A 15,063-nucleotide genomic window follows, 5' to 3' on the forward strand; every position below is an offset into this window, starting at 1 on the left:
TGTGATCACATGTATACGTACTTTCGGGTATATCTTCTTTCATTGCATCCTATTTTCAAAAATTACCTAAGAAAAAAACACGTTTTATTCAATTAAATAATATAGAAAATTTTTATCCTGTGATACAGCCATTTGGGCTTTATTTTTTAAAAACTATATAAACTAAAAGAGGGGTAAACTAGTTTTAGACATAACATGGAGTAAACATCAAGAGATAAAAAAAATATGGATTCATATTACCCGTTTTCACGCAATAGATTATAATAAAAAACATATATATAAATAAAAATTTCGATAACGAGATTTAGAAAAATAGATCAGGATTAATACACCCCCCTTAGATTGCACCGTTCAAAGAAATATTATCTTAGAGTTCCATGGAGTTTACTTCAACGAAATTTAAATTTATTAAAATGTATATGAATGTTGGGTGTGTTATATTTAAATTACTGTGCCGAATTCCAATCGCATATATACATATGTTTTGTCCTACAAAATAGTACAATTATTAAATATTCACGGAATTTTATTTTTATTTTTGAACTATTTTAAGGTGGTAAAAATCAAATTAATTCATATAAAATAGATATTGTAATTCATTTTCTGGGTAGACCATCGACTAATATTCCAATTTTTATGGTTTAGGGTTAACTTAATTTTATTTATGGGTTAATTTGGTTATTGTAATTTTCTATTTTCTATTCGAGCATAAAGTGATTGATTTACCGTGAACATACCATATTCAAACTATTGGAATTATACTCTCCCCTTACATCTTCCTTGATATCTCTCCTCTTTTCCAAACCTATTGGCTCTAATGTTTGCCTCAATCCTATAGTTTAAATGCATGCCTCGATTCGGTTGGTGACCTCATGTTCTTTCTGGTATTTTTTATCATATTGTGTTACCAGTCCATCACATGTTATGCCATATGGTACAATGTTGTCAAAATATGTTAAAAAATATATTTCAATATAATTAATGTTCACCTACCTTTGCAGGTAAATTATTTAATTTTTAAAAAATTCTATCATCATTCGGAAAAAGAGGCATGTAATGAATGCCAAAATTATTTGATTTGAATTTTATAATCGAATATTATGGCATCTAGACGTTTTATAATAAATCAATAGCTTAATCCACATAAGTATATATTAACAATCTAGTCTAAGTCAAAATTGGTAATATATAATCATTTACAGGAATAGTTCATTAATTTCAATATTATTGTTCGTATCACAAATGAAAATCAAGAAGACAAAGACTTTATTTTGTGATACAAAAAATCAGATATATATTTTATGGAGGTTTTTGATGCTTATTTGTAAAATGTGTTTGATTCTGTATTGTTGATGCTAATTTATAGATTTTATTATGGTTAATCTTCTTTCGTCTATGATATTTAAAAATAAAATTTCCAACTGTTCTGGTTTCTTAGAGTGTTAAATAATTTAATGTATATTCTATAATATTTTATATTTGCCAGATAGCCGACTTTAAATTTATTTTATTATGTCATTATAACCATTGAAATATTGAAAGAGTATTTTGGCTTTTTTCAGCCCCTATGGCTCAGTTCGGTTAGAGCGTGGTACTTATAATCTGAGCTCCAGTTATACTCAAGTAAGATATGCTAAGGTCGTGGGTTCAACTCCCACTAGGGGCATTATTTTAAAATAAATAAATTATTTCGTTTAATCACGGAAAAACTTGAAATAAAAAGAATTGTACCAAACTTTGATATTTCTTTTAATATTTTAGAAAAAAAGATAAAATAATCGTTCCGTCAAATATGAGTTCTGTAAAATTTTTTCTTCTGATATGGTTGAACCGTTTCTGTAATCCTGGAAAAGAATTTTTTTGTGGAGCATTGATGTGAATGAATATTGTATCTAAAAATACATATAAAAAATTTATCGGCTCTACAAATCTTAATTTTATCATTAAAATTGCAATTTTGTGATTGAAATTCCAATCGAATTTACTTTATTTATTTATGTTTTACTTCCATTACTTTTTAGGAAGTTCGCTTTATATACATAGGAACTATTGCTTAACTGCTGCGTCTCTCTGTGGGACTCCTCCAGCACTTCTTTTCACCCGTAATCACCATGGATTGGGTCCTTTCTCATAGACGGTATTCATTTTGAGGAGGGAATGAGATTCTGTCTACTGTTCATCGCTACAAGTTACAAGCTACAACCACACTCTACACTTACCTATATCCTCGCTGAACGGTGTGGGATTTTTTTCAATACTGGAGGCACAGTTCAACGGCTTACACGGCAACCTCCTATTTCTCATGGCTTGTCAATGCTTTAAGGTTTATCTTTTATTGTTAACTGGCCACCCCCTTGGGTATTTTTATTTAGAGTAAATTCGTTTCGGAAATTAGTGGGGTGGGTGGAAATGGAACCCGCGACCCTTTGACTAGGGATCAGACTTGTAAACCACTTAACCATACCACCCTTGTGATTGAAACATTTGATTTTTATTTAAGGGCTATATTTATAGTCGTAATTTTAGTTTTTGTTCTCAGGCACAGCTTGCTTGATTCTCTGTACACACAGCGTATTTATACTTTCGGCTATCTTCTCCTCTCCAAAGTCTTCTTCAATACCCCTCCTTCTTTCGAGACCTATTAATTCAAGGGTTTTTCTCAATCCCAATGTTTGAATATATGCCTCAACCTGGTTGGTGACATCTAGTTCCTTCAGGTACCTTCTATGACTTGTGATTGAAAAATTAATATTTAATATTAATTAATACGATGGTATAAAATATAGTGTTTTGGGCCAATACATTTTTTTACTTAAAAAAGAAATTCAAAAATCTCTAAATTTAATAAAATAATTATAACGTAACTTGAAGCCAGTAATAATTTTACAGCAGAACTCATTTGAATTCATGACTCTTATTATATTATTTCCATTGAGAGCCACAATATAAATATAGTTGAATTTATATAAAAGCCAAATCTTTTTAATGAATTGTAAATGATATGCTGAAAATATATATTAGAGAATAAAAAGTGTATTGTGCAAATAAGGCATCGCTTAATTATTAAATCGAGTGCAAGAATGTATTTTTCAAAAGTACAAATAAATTAAACCATGGCATTCACAAAATTCGGTATTTTATTCCATATTAAAATAGTTGAAATGCAAAATATGTTTTAGACTTACAAATAAAATATTTTAATAATATTAATTTTTTTTAATTTAGCATGTCCTACAATCATACACCAATATTTTCATGTCATTACCTTGTTCGCAATTTTACTAAAAAAGCAGTAAACTAGTCTATTAAAATATATATGTAACTAGATAAGCTGTACAAGCATATATTTTTCCATGATATGTTTTATGGCTTTAAAACTGCCATAAATTTGTTTTAGTATAAATATTGGTCCTTTATAGAATAATTAGATAAATAACGCATATTAGATCGCCTAAAAAAAGGCCTTTGCTCATAATAAAGATGCGTAAAAAACATATTCACAATTTTTCATAATTACGTATTGTCTAATCTACCTCGAAACTGCCTTTAATATATAATATTCTTTATAAAACAAGGCTAAGCCGTGATAAGTTTACTAAGCATCTAAATGAAAAAGTTAAAATAAAATAAAAATATATATAAATGTCCGTAAATTCAAAATAATTGAAAATTGGGACTTTTATACGATAAAAATACAAAATAGAGGCACACAATAAATTAGGGATATAAAGATACTATTCCATGAACCTATTATATAAATATACCAAAATTATTAATTTCAAATGCCGGGAATATCCCTCGGATTCGATTATCGCATATACACACATTATAGTTATTAAAAAGTAGAACTGCCCTTTAATAATCTGCATTTGTAAGACTATAAAAAAATAAAACATATTTCACATAAAAATTTTACTGCTTACACAACCATTAATTAAAGATTTTATATATAAATCGATTAAGTTACAACGATTCAACCTATTAAAATGAATTCACTACCCCAAAAAAAAGTCGAATTTTTTAAGTAATTAGAAGAAAAAACGAAAATTTGTCTATTACCTTTTGCTGAAATGTGAAACTGTTACATGCATATAAGTTATGGGGTTTCGAACGCAACCAAGTTTACCAATGACTTTAAAAGCTACAAAAGATAGTTATGATGGTTCTAACTATAAGTGTATGAATTGCATAACGAATAGATATAAAATTAGCTTCTATTAGAAAAAATACATGGTTTAGTAATTTTAAATTGTTACAATATCTGTTCTTCTATTCAAAGGCCTCTACTCAGAAAGAACATATGCGAAGGTGTTGGCATGAATTAAAGATTCGCTAGCAGAATAATAAAGGAGATTAAGAAATTAAAAGCAAAACTTCGTAGTTTTTATATAGTGAGAATGATGTAGCCTGGATACATTATTTAACCTGGTAAATAATACTTAACTTTGTGGTATAGTCTCATCCAGGAAGGGACCGATAGATCAGACTTGGGTCTTGACTATTGCAGACACAAGTGAATCACTAGAAAAGTATTTGCTACTGTTGTTTCGAATAGAACTAAAGCAACTCTAATAAATTTCATTAAGAGAGTGGTTTTCGAGGATTCAGTAATTTATACGGATGGGTGGAAAGCTATAATGATATTTTATTACTGGTAAACAAACATCTGAGGATCCCATGTAAGTATAATTTTGTTAATCCTGGTTCTTTCTTCCATGCTAAAATTATTGAGTTGTACAACAACAAGCCAAATTAGTGGATAAAAAAAGGCTAAGGTGTAAGAAAGAAACTTAGAGACACATTAATTAGAAAATTTATGTTTTTTAATCATAATAAAGGGCGGTATATTAAGTTTTACCTGAATAAAAATTCAAAATCCAAAATTTAACTCTTATGCATATATATGTATTATTTCAACTTTAATGCTATATTCCTATATTTTTTACGAAATATTCATTGTTTTTGTATATTTACTTTATCTAAATTTAATCGACCAGGGGCTGTCTTTTGTCACTTTACGTGGGAATTTGCCGATTTATCCAACTTTTTTGTTCTTCTTGATGTATTATATAGATGAAAATAACCGACCCAAATTTTAAAATTTCATGATTTATTAGGTTTAATCAACAAAAAAAATATTAAAATATGTTTAATGGTTTTCATGATTTATCAAAAAGACAAAATTCACAGTATATTATGACATAGTGTTTTGTCTCTGGTTCAAAATGACACATGTAAAAAAGAATAAAGAATCAAAAGATCTTCATTGAGACATGCATTTATGATACAGGTCTAAATTTGATTTCCTAGGACAAAATGTACAAATATTGCATATTAGTTAAAAAGCACAAACGAATATTAATTTTCATTATGTGTAGGTTAGCACCAGATATAATAAGAAAAAGAATAAATTATAGTTTTCAATTTTTAGTAAAAAAAAGAAAAATAAATTTATTAAAAGTTATTTATTTAAGGCTTTATAATCTTAAATACCATTTGATATTTATATCAAAGAAAATAATAACATAGTGACGAAAAATCAAAATGATTAAATTTACACTGAATTGTCAATTCATAAATATTCCTTGAACAAAAACGAATAACTATTACAAGCGAGGGCTTATAAGTTGGTCCATTAACTGAATATATTTATCAGCCTTTCAATGCATTGTTTCTTTGTTCAGAACGCTTTAATGCTAAATTTTATAAAATAATTAATCTCACGTCAAAAAATAACTAAATAAAAAGTGCGCTATCATAAATACTCTCCAATATATATGTATAACTTCATTCAAAAATTAATTCATGCATCTATTCAAATTGTGTTAAGATTCGGGGTTTTAGTAAAGATTCCATTAAAATTTTATTCATAATGAAAAGTATTTAAAAAAATTGAACAGCAGAATGTTTTACAGCTGTCTTAAATATGATAAATTTAACTTAAATTATTTTTTATAAATTAAGCTCTATATGATCCTCTGTCAGAATTAAATAATCAATAAATTTTGGTATTATTTACACCACGTGAATTTAGAATTTGAACATGAGAAACAATTAATATAAAAAAAAGTTTTATCATTTAATAAAATATAAAACAACACTTAAATATACCTGGGAAATATTCAAACCGCAATTATATAACCCATTCTTGATAGTCGAGAACAAGAGAATTTATCTACAAGAAAAATAGACTCTAAATTTTAAATTTCTATTTGTAATCTTCTATTTTTATTTCATATCGCTTCGAAATATATTTATCGTCGTTTAGATATATTATAAACTTTACCATATTTACATTTTATTTTTGTGCAAGTTTACAATTTCTTTTGATAAATTATAGATAGTAATAGCAAATATTTGAATTTTGTCGAATGATAAGGGCCTTATAAAAGATAAATGTTATCTATTCATATACTAGCAGACATTATTTTAAATGAATAATCTATAAATAAACACGAATTCCTCTTTTATTATGAGAAATATACACAAGATAGTATATTTAAGCAAAAAATATAAAAATTAAATTTAATGTAGAGTAGAGTATAATCTTTTTTTTATGTTTTTTGCAGTTGAACTTAAAAAAATATTTTATCGGAATTATTCCTGAATTAGCAAGTTTAGCAGAATTTTTTTGATGAATCTAAAACAAAAAAATAAAAAAATTTCGTTCTTTAGAGTTAAGCTGAAATATTGAAGTGAATATATATGAGTGGTAAATATTTATAACCTTTTATTTATGGCGCAATTTAGATACTGAACTTTTAGATTTTCATTTCAAGCATAGCGTGACAGATTTCCCGCGGATTATCAGATCCATCACAAGCCTGTATAGTCTTATGTCTGCATCCTCTAAATGCATTATTTAAAAAACCTATGAGTTCATGATTTTCCTCAATTCTATAGTTTAAATATATGCCTCGATTTTCAATGTCACTTCGAGTTCTTTCAGGTATCTTCAATGATATCGTGTACCACTTCTTCTCATTTATGACATATGGTATAATATTTATATTAATATTGTATATTATTACAATTCAAATGCTGACAGGCCATGTTTTCTTATTTTACATTTTGATCATGTTTATATTGTCTATATTATTAAACATATTTTTATAAAGGTGATACATTTTTTTCTTTTTGTCATATACGCATATATATGGCCTGTAATTAGAAATTTGAATTCCCGTCTTAATTCTCGTATCTATTTTTATCAAAGCACATTAACTTTTCATAATCTCTTGTACTGAGTATCTGCAAATTTTATTTGTTTAGATAAAACTTTATTTATTTGCTATGATGAAGTGAAGACATCTGAATATCACATTTTGAAACCTCGTTTAATCATGGCTGAGGTCTTTCGCATGTATCCAACCGTCATAAGTTATATAACATAGTGAGCTCAAGTGGTGTACATATTATATGGTTTTTTATATGTAATAAATATTTTTTGTATATTAATATAAAAATTACATAAAAAGATCATTTAATCAATTTCTCTTTGCGAATCTATCGTGGTTTATGATATTATGTTCGCCCAGGTGATCTAAATGGCAAAATATAGGTTTAAAATGTATAATCAATAGATTATATTATATTTTTTTTATCTTGGGTCTGCTTTTTTTTAAGAGTTCAATAATCAAATACATTTGCAACATATATAAATCTCAATCTCCCGCGTGTATAAGTGAACCATGAGCATCTGTTACATGAGAGCTATAATGCACAATACGAATCACTATTGATACTGGAAATTTCATGCATTAAAAAATATAATTAAATATGGATTATGAAACATATTCAAATTTAAAAGTAAACTGTTTTGTTTGTATTAAATTTTTGTAGGCATTTTTTGATAATTTTTGAGGATGTTGATTAAGCAAGAAAAAAATGACGCTAAGAAAATTATAAAATGTTGTATTTTAAGACTTTTTTTTACATTAAAATTAAATTTTCTTTCTAGAGGTTTTTTAAGTTACTATAAAATTCTTTTAATGCAATTTATTATGATTATGTGAAATAATAATTATAGTTTATTTGGTATAAGATGTGTATTAAAGGAAGATTCACTTATAAAATCGGACCTCACTAACCAGTTCATCGCTTTAGGATCACATCCTGTTTACACCCGTAATGCCTTTGTCACATATAAAAGCGTTCAGGAATTCGTTCAAGTTGTTTCAGCACAAAAAAAGTATACTTTTATAACCGAGTGTTATTTTTTACATTATATAAACATACTAGTTTTTACTGTATTTTTTCAGCTTTAAATATATTACCTGTTTGATATTTTAAAATAGTCCTTGTTCAGAAAATCAGACAATTTAGTATTTAAGTTGGAAAATCTAGTCCAAAAATTACACCGTACAATCATATTCGATAAAGATAGAACAATAAACTAAAATATTTATGTACAATTATATTTTTAAAATAATTCGTCATTAAGTTTGTGGTATAGATCAATAAAAGTAATGGATATAGTGTCTATTACTCCCCATAATTTAATTTTATTTCAATAAAACCTTATAAGATTTTGCGGTCAATTATAGATAATTTTTCTGGTTGAAAAAATCAAAAAACATTATTAATAGAGGTTTTATTCTTGTCAAAAATCCGACGCATAATCATACAGAAAATATAATCCTTCTTAATATAATAAATATTATGGTATTTTGTGAAAATCAATTAGTAGATGATGAAACATGATTTAAATCTTAGAAAGAAATTGTAAAGCATAGATTGTTGTTCAAAATCACAAGATTAGATTGCAAACACTTAAAGTCATTTGCATTTTTTTATACGAAAAATCCGGCTGAACTGAAAAGATAGAGTATTGTTACAGAATAAATTTTAATGTATTTTATTAAGGCTCAAAAAATGCAAGAAACACAAAGTTTTAATTTTAAGAACTTGATAAATAATAAATCCCCAGAATCGTTCATTCGCAGTATAGAATTACTTTTGATATAAGGATAGGCTATTGATAAACATACAAGATGTTTTTATCGTATGTCACAATGGATTTTATCACGAGAACGATAACAACATTCTAAGAATGATTTTAAATAAAATTGATAATTAATATATAAAAATAATATTTCGTTTTTTAGAGGGAAATCGTCTTTTTTAATTTATAAGTAATTTATTAGATGTACATGTCATTTAAGAAATGTTTTCGGGCTTAAAGAAAAATAGATCCGAATATAATCGATCAAAAATAGATTCAATCCATGCACAGTATTGAATGAATGTAAGATTTACAATGCTATTTTGTCAGATATTCTCTGATTTTTGGATTTCCATATGATTTTTGCGTCAAATAACAAATATTTAATTGTATTTTAGAATGTTTTATGAGAATAAATATTAAGCGGAATTGAAACCAGAAAAAATAACTTACTTCTACAATTTTTTCATGATATTTAAATCTTTCATAGGGGGCGGGTTTTGCTTTCAATAAAAAAAATGAATGGTTTTTTAATATGCTCTACTTTGTGGAGAGAATATTCATACTTAAAATACCATTATACTCTATTTATTACATAAATAAGCCTTTTTTATATAGAAAATCATTTTGTGATAAAATTATCCGAAAAATCGTAAAAATTGGATTTATGCTATGTTTTTAATGGTCTGAAATTTCCCCTACTACATATAAAATATATTTGCAACTCATATCCCCTCTAAAATAACGGATTTTAAAAAAAATTAAAAGGTTTCGAAGCGATCTATTGATATTATACATTACCTATTTAAAAATTAATATGATTCTTATTGCAGCTACAAAACATATCATTAATTTAATGAAACATCGTAATCTAATAATTTTATATTTAAAATATTTATTACTATTAAATACGTATATATCTCACAGCCCAATAGAAAATGAAAAAACTGATTCTGAATAACCTTTTAAAACTAATGGATAGGATGTCAATATGGCACGAGTTTTTATTGATATAGGCAAAGAAAATAATTATTTTAAGAAAATGTGTTCAACGGGTAAGATAATTCGAAAATACTTTCATAATGCCAAGGAAAATAATGAATAGGCAATTTTAAATATAATCAAAAAATGCAGATATTATTTTTTGAGGATAAGGTTTTCTTAGAGCTCTCAAGAGCATCTGATATAAAGTTGGAATGCATATTTTTAACACCAGCTTTTAATGATAAGAATACTAAACCGAAAACAAGCATTTAACCAATATTATCCTAATTAGTCCCAAAAAAGCTGGTAAGCAGGTGTAACATTAAAAAGTTCAAGATAAACATTCAATTGAGTACGGGAATCACCAAGTTTTAGCTAGACAGATAAAAATTTGTCTTAATTGAAGCACAAAGAAACTTCAAATCTGATTAAATTGTATAATTGAAGGATTCAAATACTTGCACAATTTAGTTTATTACTTTTTTAGGTACCACAGCGCTGCACCTCAGTTGCAATATTAACGTGATATTCAATCTTTGTTTTCGAAGCATTAAATGTAATTTATGGGACCGGTGTGGTTATATAAACTTGTAAATGACATTTAAATAAACATAAAAACTACTGGGATTACAAAGTTGAATGTTTAGGGTTTTTCATATCGTGGAAAGCACGCAGGAAAGAGTTTTGAAATATTTTGTAGTTAAAAAAAGAGACGGCAAGTCCTTGAAAGTTTGAATAAAAGATATATTATATATTTGAACTAGGCTTATATGAGTCAAAATACACGACTTGTTACAACATTATAGTGTATCGAAAATTTGATCATTTATGAATTCATTAACAGATACACAAATCAATACTACTGGAAAAGGCTAGTCTGAATCAAAGCCGCGATACCACAAAGATACCTTTAAAGCGTAGGATGGATTTTCGTCATAGTTTAAATAATTTAGAGTATACAGGATGTTGATCCATGTTCATTTTTTACTAAACATTTCAAATCGTTGTTATGATTATAATTTAATATATATTTTTTTTAAGTGATTCAAACTATAAAGCTATTTAGCAGAAATATTAGATTTTATGCCAAACTCTGGTCTTTTGTCTGTTTATGAACTAGCAACAGTGGAGAGGACAACAAACAGGGACCTTGATTACTATAATTTATAATGGATTTTTAAAATTACAATAAATAAGAAATGTTTTTGATATCAAGCCTTTTTTTTGCTGTTAATCATTCTTTATGACAACAAAAATCGGTTTTATTTACATTGGTGTGATGGTGTTCAAATAGATAAATAAAAGCGGGATTTATTTAAAACGGCAAGTAATCATAAAGTTTTAAAATAGCTTTAAATTTTTTTTGCGGCAAAAATATTTCAACATATTACCAACTACCGATCTTTTTTTAAGAGATTATAAGTAAAATTTTTTGGTATTTAGATCTTTTGATACTTAAAATGAATTTTACTGATAAGATTGTGATTATTTAGAAATAAGCAATTTAAATGCACATCTTATATTCCGTTATTTAAGATATGTGGATTTAAATAATTGAAAAGTAACTATGATCAAAATGATTCTAGTTTTAACTCTCTAGTGAAAAAACAGAGGCACCTGAATAATTAATAAACTCTTATACAAAAAAAAGACAAACGAACATATTTTTTAAAAAAAAAGCAAGATTTCATTTACATCCATAAAATGGTTACCAATCAATTTTGAGAATGATAAATAAATCAAAAATTTAAAGATAGAGAAATAGTTTTTACACCAGAAATTTATTTTAATTATTTTTTAAAATCGTATTTTATTGTTGTAAATTCTAAAAGAATCTTGAAAAGCAGTATTCACTTTAACTATATTTTTTTCAAAGACAAATTCTACGTCATGAATAATATTCAATATCTTTCAAGCTATATGAAAATTCATATCATTTCTCGATACTTTACACTCGTTTGAATTTTGAAAAACGCAACAGTTATAATTAGTTAGGACTATATTTATACGTACTAAAATCCCGAATATAACGGTCCTTCAGAAAAAACAACATGAATTTTCATTTTTGCTTTTAAATCCCATGCAAAATGGGCGACATTTTTAAGTGCATTTACTGGAATACAGGTCATCAAATACGGATAAAACTAATATCAGTGAGATCTTCACTGGAATTGGTCTTTTTTGAGTTGTAAATTATTTTGGATTTCTTGTAACACATCATTTTTACGATGTTTATAATTTTTAAATTAAAAATCAAATCAATTTTTTTGATTTTTTTATCATTTTGGGTTTTTTGAAATTGACATCTATAGATGTGCTTTTATAGCAATAGATGATATACGGCTTTTTACGTACGTATTTTGTGCCATAAAAGGTTTGAAAGCAACAAAAAAGAAACCACCACGTTTTTTTCGAAAATACGTATGATAACCTCTGTAAGATATTCGTTTATGTTTTTATACTCAATATAGTACAGCTGAAATTACATTTTTTTAAAATATACTCTAAAGAAATAAGCGTATAAATTTTTAAAAAATTGAATTGAGATTGCTAAAATAAGCATAGAGATAAACAAAAATATTTCTTAAAGTCATTATTATGGAGTTTCTTTGGTTATCTGAAAACCACAATGATATGTTTTCCAATAAAAATACGGTCGATATGTATAAATACCCCAAGATTCGTTTCTTATTTTACTTTTATAGAACAGATTTCATGATTATCGGTGTAATTTATCGGAAAATTTATAATTTTTGCATCCCAATAAAATAAAATCGAAATAATGAAACGAAAGCAAATTTTTTTAATAATATTAACCTTTATTGCTACAACAATAAATTGCTCTAAGCATATCTACACTTTTGATCATGATAAAAACCACGATATAATATATGAGGTAAGTATGTTAAAACAAATTTATGAGCTCATCATGCGATATAACGATGCTAAGATAATTGAAAAGGTTATTGCTGTTAAACGTAATATAAAAGCAAAATTGAATGAAAACCAAGGGGCAATAGACTTTGTTAATCCAGGACTTCAAAGCAATACCTTAGTCTTAACAGAAAACGGGCCCATGCAAGAATCATTTAAAAAAAAAATTATAGCCGATACTTCAGCTGATGTCAAATCAAAAGAAAGAGATAAGAATTTATTTTTTCTGACAGAAGAAGAAATTTTAAAAATAAAATACGAGCTAGAAACGGATTTATCAGTTTCTAAGAAAAATACAGATGAGATGTTAGGATTTTTAGCGCAAAATATATATGCACTGGAAGAAAAATATTTTATTTTTAGTAAGTATCGAAAAATTCTCACACTAAAAATGGGAAATTCGATCTTGAAACTAAAAAAAGAGTATAAAGATAAAAATAACCAAAACGTAACTGACATAATAAATATTATTTCTGATATTTACGTTAAGCCTAGTTCCGATATGGATGAAAGTACATGGGATTTACATGCGAAAAACCTTTATAAACAAACGTTGTCCATTAGAAAAATTCGATTTCAAATACATAGAAAATCGCTTTTTCTTAATTGGATCATAAGCTATGCCGACAAATATAGTTTGAAGAATATTAATAATATTGATTTTCCTTTCAGCGAAGATGAAGTTAAGAAAAAAAATTGTGATCCAAGAAATGTCAATATAATCAAGAAGTGCCACGATGTGATTTCTTGCTTTATCATTCCAAACGATGCAAATCAGATTTTCTATTTTATCTTGACGATTCCAACTCTTACTTCAGAAATTTTTAAACAATCATACGAAACAGAATTTTATAGAAGTTCTGGTCTAATTGATGAAACTAAAATTTATGATTATTATTATTACAGCCTTTGGTTTAAAAATAAAAATGCAGATTCATTGAAACAAATAAATAATGGAATGATTACTTTATCTGAAAATCTATATAAACCCTTCGATATACTGATCAATCATATAGAACGAAATCTCGAAGTAATTTCAAACTCAGTTAAAAACAACAAATATTATTTGGAAAGCATGAATTCATACGAGATAGCTGTGGATTTCATTAAAGCTCTAAGAGTATCGCATAAAATTCTAAAAAACTGCAGTAAAACAATTCAAAAAAGTCTTGATCCTTTAATAAGTATTGTATCGGACTATAAAAAAGATTTATCTTTTCCTTACTTCCTAAAAAATACACCAAATATTGTAATTAATATTAAAAAATTACTTAAAATTCACAGTAATCAAATGAATAATATGGTCAGAGTAGCCTTTTTTTTACAAGATGAGTGTATAAATTTCTTTTATGGTTTTAAAAATAATATCGAAGCATCTCTGTCAAACTGCGATGAAGTTAATATAAAAGATGTCATAAATGAAGTTAAATACTGTGAAAATTTTGAAAATTATATCAGTAATATTGAAGAATTTATGTGCAAAAAGTTATCTAAATGGTTATATGAATTTAATAAATTTAAAAAAAGAACCGACGAATTAAGTGACCAAAAATTAACAGGCAAAATTCATTCAGAAAATTTTATGCATATGGCTACTAGGCAGAATCTTATTTTAAAACAGTTAGCGTTATTTTTCTCAAAAATAATCGAATTTCGAAAAAATGAGAAAATCTTGCTTCAGTTCAGAAAGATTCTTTCACTCGAAAATTTATCCAAACATTTTGATGCGATAGATATTTTTTTTCAAATAGAAAAAGAAGATTGGGGTAAATTTTATGCAAATCATTCAGCAATGATGATAAAGTTAAAAATGCATTTCTTTCAATCAATAATACAATTGAAATCAATATATGAAAAATTAAAAAAATAGTTTCAACAAAAATATAACAATTTTTTCATTGTAAGCTGCTTTAGTCGATGTATAATCTTTTTAAAAAACTACATGAATTTAAAATTTTCTATATAAAATTATGTTTCAGATTTTATATTATTGATCATTATATTTTTATAAAACCTATACTCAATAAATATTTTTTCTCTTGACTTATGGCAAGCCTGCCTTTTATGAATAATGTTAAAAAAATCAGCCCCGATAAATTATTTTTGGGGTGGTTAATAGAAATAAGCAAATAAAAATAGAAGAATAAGATCTATCTAAAGCTTAAAAACAAAAAAACATGTCTGAAACTTTTACAAAAAAT

General features: G+C 26.3%; 1 non-coding gene across 1 annotated transcript; it reads left to right on the forward strand.

Moving 5' to 3' along the window:
- Positions 1-1,561: 1,561 nt before the first annotated feature.
- Positions 1,562-1,666, forward strand: TRNAI-UAU (transfer RNA isoleucine (anticodon UAU)). Its single transcript has 2 exons — positions 1,562-1,600; positions 1,631-1,666. It is a non-coding gene; the product is annotated as a tRNA-Ile (tRNA).
- The last annotated feature ends 13,397 nt before the right edge of the window (positions 1,667-15,063 follow it).

The sequence above is a fragment of the Rhyacophila brunnea genome, unplaced genomic scaffold (assembly GCF_057557595.1).
Source record: "Rhyacophila brunnea isolate RB1 unplaced genomic scaffold, BYU_Rbru_1.0 scaffold_98, whole genome shotgun sequence".
Taxonomy (NCBI): Eukaryota; Metazoa; Arthropoda; class Insecta; order Trichoptera; family Rhyacophilidae; genus Rhyacophila; species Rhyacophila brunnea.